Here is an 8,275-nt window from a genome sequence, read left to right on the forward strand (position 1 = left end):
CGGCAGGCGTCTGCTCAAAAATACCTGGTAACATTTTGCTCAGATTTTTTTTTTTTTTTTTTCTTTTAGGTATTTTCTGAAGGAAGAGATTTGATGGAGCGTTTTGGGTTTGTGTATTTTTTCAGCAAAAAATGAGTTCATCCAGTTTTTGCGAAAATTTAGGTTTTTTTTTTTAATTTTTATTCGAAAATTGAGTTTTTTTTTATCCATTTGTTCAGGATCAGCAAAGAAGCTTATACAGAAATAAAATCACAGAATAAAAATAAGTAGCACCTTTAAAGCGCAGCATGAATGTTCATAAGACCTTCTGCTTGAACTGATATATGCAAAAAAACTTTCTGCAAGAAAAAAAAAAAAAGCAGCTGGAAAAATGTGAACATGGCTTACATGGTCTAATGGAGTAAAAATAAGTTATCAATGTATCTATGAATATTTAACATGTATTATTTATCTCATGGTAATTTGTACTTAATATCTCGCAGAATATTTATGCACCTTTAAAATCTACATGATGTCAATCTTATGCTATCCAATGTCTAAAAGTAAAAGTCCAAGGCGCTGATGGTGGTATGAAACTTAATATTTTATTTATTTCATAGATTAAATGACAAAAAAACCCCCTCAAAAATAGTAGCAAAATATTTTAACCACGTTATGGCCATAGGGCCTTCATCAGGCTGGAGAAGAATAAAAGAAATTGGGACCCATCATGTCATATCTTATAGTTCTCATATTTTATTTTTGTCTAGTTATTATCGGTGGTATGAAACGTAATATTTTATTTATTTCACTAGGTTAAATGAGAAAAAAAATAAATAAGTAAATTAATAAAAATATTGTAACAACTTTATGGCCATAGGGCCTTCATCAGGCAAGAAGAATAAAAAGCAATTGGGACCCATCATGTCATATCTTATATTTCTCATATTATATTTTTGTCTAGTTATTATCGGTGGTATGAAACGTAATATTTTATTTCATCAGGTTAAATAAGAAAAAAAATAAAAACCTGTAACAACGTTACGGCTGTAGGGCCTTCATCAGGCTTCACAAGAATAAAAAGCAATTGAGACCCACCATGTCATATCTCAAATGTCTCGTATTTTATTTTTATATCTCGTTATCATGTGATAATGATCAATAATGCAATGTCTATCACATTTACATCCACCATGCAGTTTTATATAGCGATATTGATCTAACTCCATGTATTAATTTAGATAAGTCATATTTATCAGATATCCCGCATCTATCTCTTCATTTATGGCCTATTGGTAGAGAATTAGGAATTAATAGAAAATATTCATTTTTACATCTCCCAGTTTGACTTTGTACATTGTCTGCAGCCACAATATTTTCTATTTATACAATAGATGATGTTTTTATATTGAATATTATAATGTCATTCATTTCTATCTTCTTAGATAAATATGTTAACTAAAATGTGTCCTGTTACATGGAAGCGGATCCCATACCAATGATTACAATAGTAGTAATCTTATACTAAACATTACTCAAACATTGGAAATAATTCGGATACATTATTGCCTCTGATCACCCAGACACAAAAATGATTGGAAAATCCACAGAGATATCCCATTCCCTACATTTTAGAGAATGAAAAAAATAAAAAAAAATAATGATCACATATGTGCTATGGATAAGGATTGATATTCGGAGCACTTGAGGAAATGTTGTACCTGGTGGAATGAGACTGATCCACAGATGGGACGCTGGATCATTTGCATCTGTTAAAAGAAAGAAACCCACCGGTCACAAAATGTAATATTAGGGTATAAAAACTGTATGTGGTAAGGAACATACCTATGTGTAAAGGTAACAGACTGAGTATGAAGAGCTAATACAGGGAAATGCATAAAGCAACAAAAAGGCTGCATAGGTTGACAAGCAATATGTATTTCAGAATATTTATAAATATATTATATATATATAATTTTTTTTATTTTTTTAATGTATTATAAATAATTGGTAGCTAGATCACTGAAATGAGAAATGCAAGTATGGTGTAAATATATACACACACAAATTATATTATAATATATATATATATATATATATATATATATATAATAAAAATTTTGTTAATTCACACACCTTTCCTTGTGGCAGCACTGCACACTGATTTTATATATATATATATATATATATATATATATATATATATATATATATATATATATATATATATATATCAGAGTGCAGTGCTGCCACAAGGAAAGGTGTGTTGTGAATTAACTAAATCTAATCATTATATATATATATATATATATATATATATATATATATATATATATATATATATATATATATATATGATTAGATTTAGTTAATTCACAACACACCTTTCCTTGTGGCAGCACTGCACTCTGATATATATATATATATATATATATATATATAAATAAATAATGATATGTTAAAATAATCAGTTCTGTAGTAGCTGCAGAGTGTGGATTCCCATGTGATGCAGTGTGACTGACGGTCTGCATAGCATTACATACTGAGCATTACAGGCAGCATATTAAATGCAGGGCATTACAGGCAGAACATTACAGACAGGGCATTCTAAGTACAGCATTGCATGCAAACATTACATGCAGGGCATTACAGACAGGGCATTATATGCAGGGCATTGCAGACAGGGCGTTATATGCAGGGCATTACAGACAGGGCATTATATGCAGGGCATTAAACACAGGGCATTATATACAGGGCATTACAAGTACAGTATTCCATGCAGAGTATTACAGACAGGGCATTACATGCAGGGCATTATATGCAGGGCATTGCAGACAGGGCATTATATACAGGGCATTACAAGTACAGTATTACATGCAGAGTATTACAGACAGGGCATTACAGAAAGACTTTGCTTACTATCATATGTATATCAAATAATAACATTGTTACATTGATAAATAAGAGACTACACACACACAGACATATATATATACACACACACACACACATACATTTATTTATACATATAGATACATATACATTTATGTGTGTGTATACATGTCAAAATGTTACATTGATGAATATATTGGCTATATATCACACACACACACACACACATACACACACACACACACACGTCACATATACACATGTAAATGTGACAATTATCTGTGTATATATCACAAATTGTTACATTGATGACTATATCAGCTATAAGTATTTACATATCTGGCACAGTGTTACAGTAATGAATACAGCAGCTCTCTTCTATATACATACATGACACATATATACAGTATATACACACACAGTATAGCTGTGCACAGTGCAGGATGGAGCCTCCTGGAGGTCACTTGTCAGCAGTTGCTCTCCTTGCACTATGCTGTGCCCCCCATGTGCCTGCTATTATAGCCCCTCCACCATCCCTCCCCCCCCTCACTCCCTCCCCCTCTACATTGAATGCAATACCACTTCATCCCTGCACTTTACTCTTTAATTCCCTGCATTCCTTCCCATTAATCTCCGGCAGCCCAGAAGTGGAGAGGGAACTTTTCCTGCGCCTCGGCTGCATTGCGCGGCCGCACAGTGAGTGCCGCTCTGCAGGCAGCTCCCCAGCCTCAGCTTCCTGTTTTCACTATTTACAAACAAGTTTCCAAGGCTGAGCAGCAGCAGAACAACCTGTGCCTCCTTCACTACACACAATGCAAGTTGGAAATGAAGTGGAGCAGGGGGCTGGGATGGAGCGCAGCCCTCCTCCTCCCCCTCCCTGCCTCGCTGCTGTCTGTAGAGGGGAGGTTACTATGCCTTTAAGCCTGTGCAGTTGAGGGTGGTGCCTTGCTCTGCTTAAGGCTCCTTTGATATTAATAGTGTTGGTGTCTTGCATCTGACGTAATGCTCGCACCGAGGTCCTGACAAGCGATAACATTTCTGATAAAGAACCCATCTTGCTGCAATCTCCAGCCTGGGATCTAATATTAAACCCAGAGCATCCATTCCCTGCCCTGCCTCCCCCACCACCGCCTCCTCCTTCTCCTAGCCCCCCACTCCTTGTTCCTGTCTGTGTCTCTGCACTCAGACATACACACTGGGGGGGAACAGGAAACCTATTCTTCCCCCCACCCCAAAAAAATTAATCAGAGATCAACTCTGCAAACAACAAGGAAGCGGTTCATGGCTCAGGCAGGATCTCCACCATCTTCCACATTGCTGCTGAGGTTATTGCAGATCAATCAACAGGTAAGAGGAGGGGGGGACCTACAAATCCAGCAGAGCTCATCAGTGCTGGGAAGGAAGCAGCAGCCTTCATTGCTTTCTGCCTCCTCTGCCTGCTCTCTCCTATCCCCTGCATGGTGAGCCCCTCTGCTGCCTGCACAATGTGCACAATCTGGGGCATCTCCACCTAAACAACTCACTTTTACTTATTTATTTATTTTTTTTTTTTGCAATACATCAGGGAAAGAGAGAAAGAGGGAGAGGAGGGTGCGAAATCCTGAAATCCTTCTCATGTTTCAAGTGCATTCGAGATTTCCTTTTTTTTTTTTTTTTTTTTTTTTCTGCATGGTGGGTCAAAAAGCATGAGGCATGGAAATTGGCTACTTCAATCTCCAGTAGCCCTTGGCTTTTTTTTTTTTTTTTTATTTATTTATTTATTTTTTTGCATTAGTCCTGGTCCAATCTCTTGTTTGCTCCAGGAAGGGTCAAGTTCACACACAAGGAGGAGATAACAGCAACCATTTTTTTTAATATTATTATATTTTTGTTTTTGTTTGTTATTCAATAAAAGTAACTTCCAGGTCAATATTTTGAACTCCTTTTTAAAGGAACAAGTTCCTTTTTTATTTTTTTTTTAATTTTTTACTTCTGTTCGTAATGGAAAATAACTCAAAATGGATGGGATTTATATAAGTATATATATTTTATATAAAGATTTTTGACTAAAAGAGCCCAGTTATGATGATCATGAGGAGCCTGAGGACCAAGGGACAATGATGAGCAGTAGTAAGTTTTGGCAAACTTTTATTGATTGGCTAGGGGGGAAGGGATGATGTGGATGCAGGGGTTTGTTGTTGTTTTGAGGTTTAATATTGTAACATTGTGAATCAATGGAATCTATAAGGTCATATTTTTACTAAGTTGCAAAATATTGTGATATTGTTGATTGTTTAGATTCTATTCCTTTACTATGTTCCAAATTACTTTTATATTGGTGGTGTTTAGATTCTATTGATGGTGTTCAAATTTTAACCCTTTACTATGTTGCAAATTACTTTTATATTGTTGGTGTTTACATTCTATTCCTTTACTATGTTGCTAGTTACTTTTCTGTTGGTGATGTCCAGATTTTAACCCCTTACTTTGTTGCAAATTACTTTTATATTGGTGATGTCCAGATTTTAACCCCTTACTATGTTGCAGATTACTTTTTATATTGTTCAGATTTTATTCTCTATGTTGCAGATTACTTTTAATATTGGTGGCATTCAGATTTTAACCCCTTAGTATGTTGTAAAATATTTTTATATATTGTTGATGATCATATTTTATCCCTTTTACTATGTTGCAAATTACTTTTGGCAATGATGGTGTCCAGATTTTAACCCCTTACTATGTTGGAGATTACTTTTATATTGTTGGTGTTTACATTCTGTACATTTTATATTGGTGGTGTTTAGATTCTATGCCCTTACTATGTTGCAAATTACTTTTATATTAGTGATGTCCAGATTTTAACCCCTTACTATGTTGCAAATTACTTTTATATTGGTGGGGTCCAGATTTTATCCCCTTACTATGTTGCAAATTACTTTTATATTAGTGATGTCCAGATTTTAACCCCTTACTATGTTGCAAATTACTTTTTATATTGGTGGGGTCCAGATTTTACCCCCTTACTATGTTGCAAATCACTTTTATATTGTTGGTGTTTACATTCTGTACATTTTATATTGGTGGTGTTTAGATTCTATTCCCTTATTATGTTGCAAATTACTTTTCTATTGGTGATGTCCAGATTTTATCCTCTTACTATGTTGCAGATTACTTTTAATATTGATGGCATTCAGATTTTAACCCCTTTAGTATGTTGCAAAATATTTTGATATATTGTTGATCATATTTCATCCCTTTGCTATGTTGCAAATTACTTTTATATTGGTGATGTTCAGATTTTAACCCCTTACTATGTTGCAAACTACTATTTATATTGTTCAGATTTTATCCTCTTACTATATTGCAGATTACTTTAAATATTGGTGTCATTCAGATTTTAACCCCTTAGTATGGTGCAAAATATTTTGATATTTTTGATGATCATACTTTATCCCTTTACTATGTTGCAAATTGCATTTATATTGTTCAGATTGTATCCCCTTTTTTATATTGGTGGTGTTTTGATTTTAACCCTTTACTATGTTGCAGATTACTTTTATATTGGTGGTGTCCAGATTTTAACCCCTAACTATGTTGCAAATTACTATTGATATTGTTCAGATTTTATCCTCTTTCTATGTTACTTTTTATATTGGTGGCATTCATATTTTAACCCCTTTTAGTATGTTGCAAAATATTTTGATATTGTTGATGATCATATTTTATTCCTTTTACTATGTTGCAAATTACTTTTATAGTGTTCAGATTTGTTATATTGATATATTTATATTGGTGGCGTTCAGATTTTATCTCGTAGTTATTTGAAATGACCCTTTATTCCATATCCTTGTATTCTGATACATTTTGAAGGATCTGAATGAATGCCTGTACGTTTATATGGTCTAATATAAGGGGATGATGGATAAATCGATGATTAGGCCTTGGTGTCGTTGGCACGTCTGTGTTAGATTGCTTGCTGTAAATATATACTTCTTTTTATAGTGTATGTGTGTGAACAGTTGGAAAAGTGTTGAAAAGTTTTAGAGATTGCTCAAGAGGATGAAGTTTTGCAATGGCCTCAGAAGCAGGATGCTAATATGGACCCAAAAAAGTCCAATTGTTCCAGTTATTATTATTATTTATTATTATAGCGCCATTTATTCCATAATAAAACAAGTACAATAATCATGATCAATACAAGGCACTGACTGGTACAGGAGGAGACAGGACCCGGCCCGCAGTCCACAGGGCTGAGGATACGTTTACCCATCCTGATGTAGCAGAGCTCAGATCCTGTGTATTTCAGATTAATGAGCTGCATGACAAGTTCAGCTCCTCTACATCTGGGTGAAAAAGCGAGTGAGGTCAGAAAGATGGAAGACAACATTCCTTTAGGGACCTGGATGGAATTTTTTTTTTTTAATATATAAATAGGGAGTAAATCACAGACTCAGTCCAGTCTTTAGTACATCAAGTTGACAAAAAGACAGACCAAGAAAAAAAAAAGTGTGAGGAAACTCTTAATCACTGTGTCACTTATTGTGGCCTGCTTCGTATAACTCTCAGGTGCTGGAGAAGTAGTGGAGGTGTCATATATAGAATTATAGGGGGATATAGAGGGGATGACCAATGCTTAATATGCACAGATATAGGTGAGCTGAATCTGTGACTCGATACCTGCGTCTTTCGTAAACCCTACTTCTTTAACAGGGCAACCATAGATGTGATACAATAGATGACAACCATAGCTCCATAATTCACCATCCCGTCTCTGATACATCTGTGATACAATATCTGTCTGTCTATGCACAGTGCAGCGTGCTGTACACAAAGGTTAATTATTTAGGGTTTGTTGTGTAAACAGACATCATGTCCCATTTCCTGCAACCTGCTGATGATGATAAGACTGTGTCCATTTTTATTCACTTTTTTGTTTCTTCCAATGCCTCTAACTTTCTGACGTGGCCAATATAAACACTTGGTTTCTAAAGGCTTATATCTGCCTCAAGATCCTTTTTGACACCTAGGGAGATGTCTATAGTGTGACCTCATGGTCTGCTGAGGCCTAACCATGAGATAAGGGGGTGAAGAAAAGGGGTATAAAGTTTCCAAAAAGGATCAATTATTATATAGAAACATTTAAAAGAAAAAAAAATAATACAAAAAATATATGTGTGCATGTGTGTATATATATATATATATATATATATATATATATATATATATATATATATATATATATATATATATATATATATATATATAAATTTGTTTTAATGTTTAGAGAAAGCGTGATCTGCCCCAACCATATGGTGAATGCACCACCTGGGACACGATGTACAGTCTACAACACTGGGGCACAAACTTTCCAAAAAGAAAAGTGTATGTAGGTGTGTGTGTGTGTTTATATATATATATATATATA

The 8,275-nt window shown here is 34.5% G+C and overlaps 1 protein-coding gene across 2 annotated transcripts in view; it reads left to right on the top strand.

Moving 5' to 3' along the window:
* The first annotated feature begins 3,873 nt into the window (after positions 1-3,873).
* Positions 3,874-8,275, top strand: part of TRPS1 (transcriptional repressor GATA binding 1) — a 387,031-nt gene continuing 382,629 nt past the window's right edge. For both annotated transcript variants that reach the window (XM_075352932.1, XM_075352933.1), the window contains exon 1: positions 3,874-4,218. The gene's annotated coding sequence lies outside the window, so the exon portion shown is untranslated. The remainder of the gene's footprint in view (positions 4,219-8,275) is intronic.

Source organism: Anomaloglossus baeobatrachus, chromosome 6 (assembly GCF_048569485.1).
Source record: "Anomaloglossus baeobatrachus isolate aAnoBae1 chromosome 6, aAnoBae1.hap1, whole genome shotgun sequence".
Lineage (NCBI taxonomy): Eukaryota > Metazoa > Chordata > Amphibia > Anura > Aromobatidae > Anomaloglossus > Anomaloglossus baeobatrachus.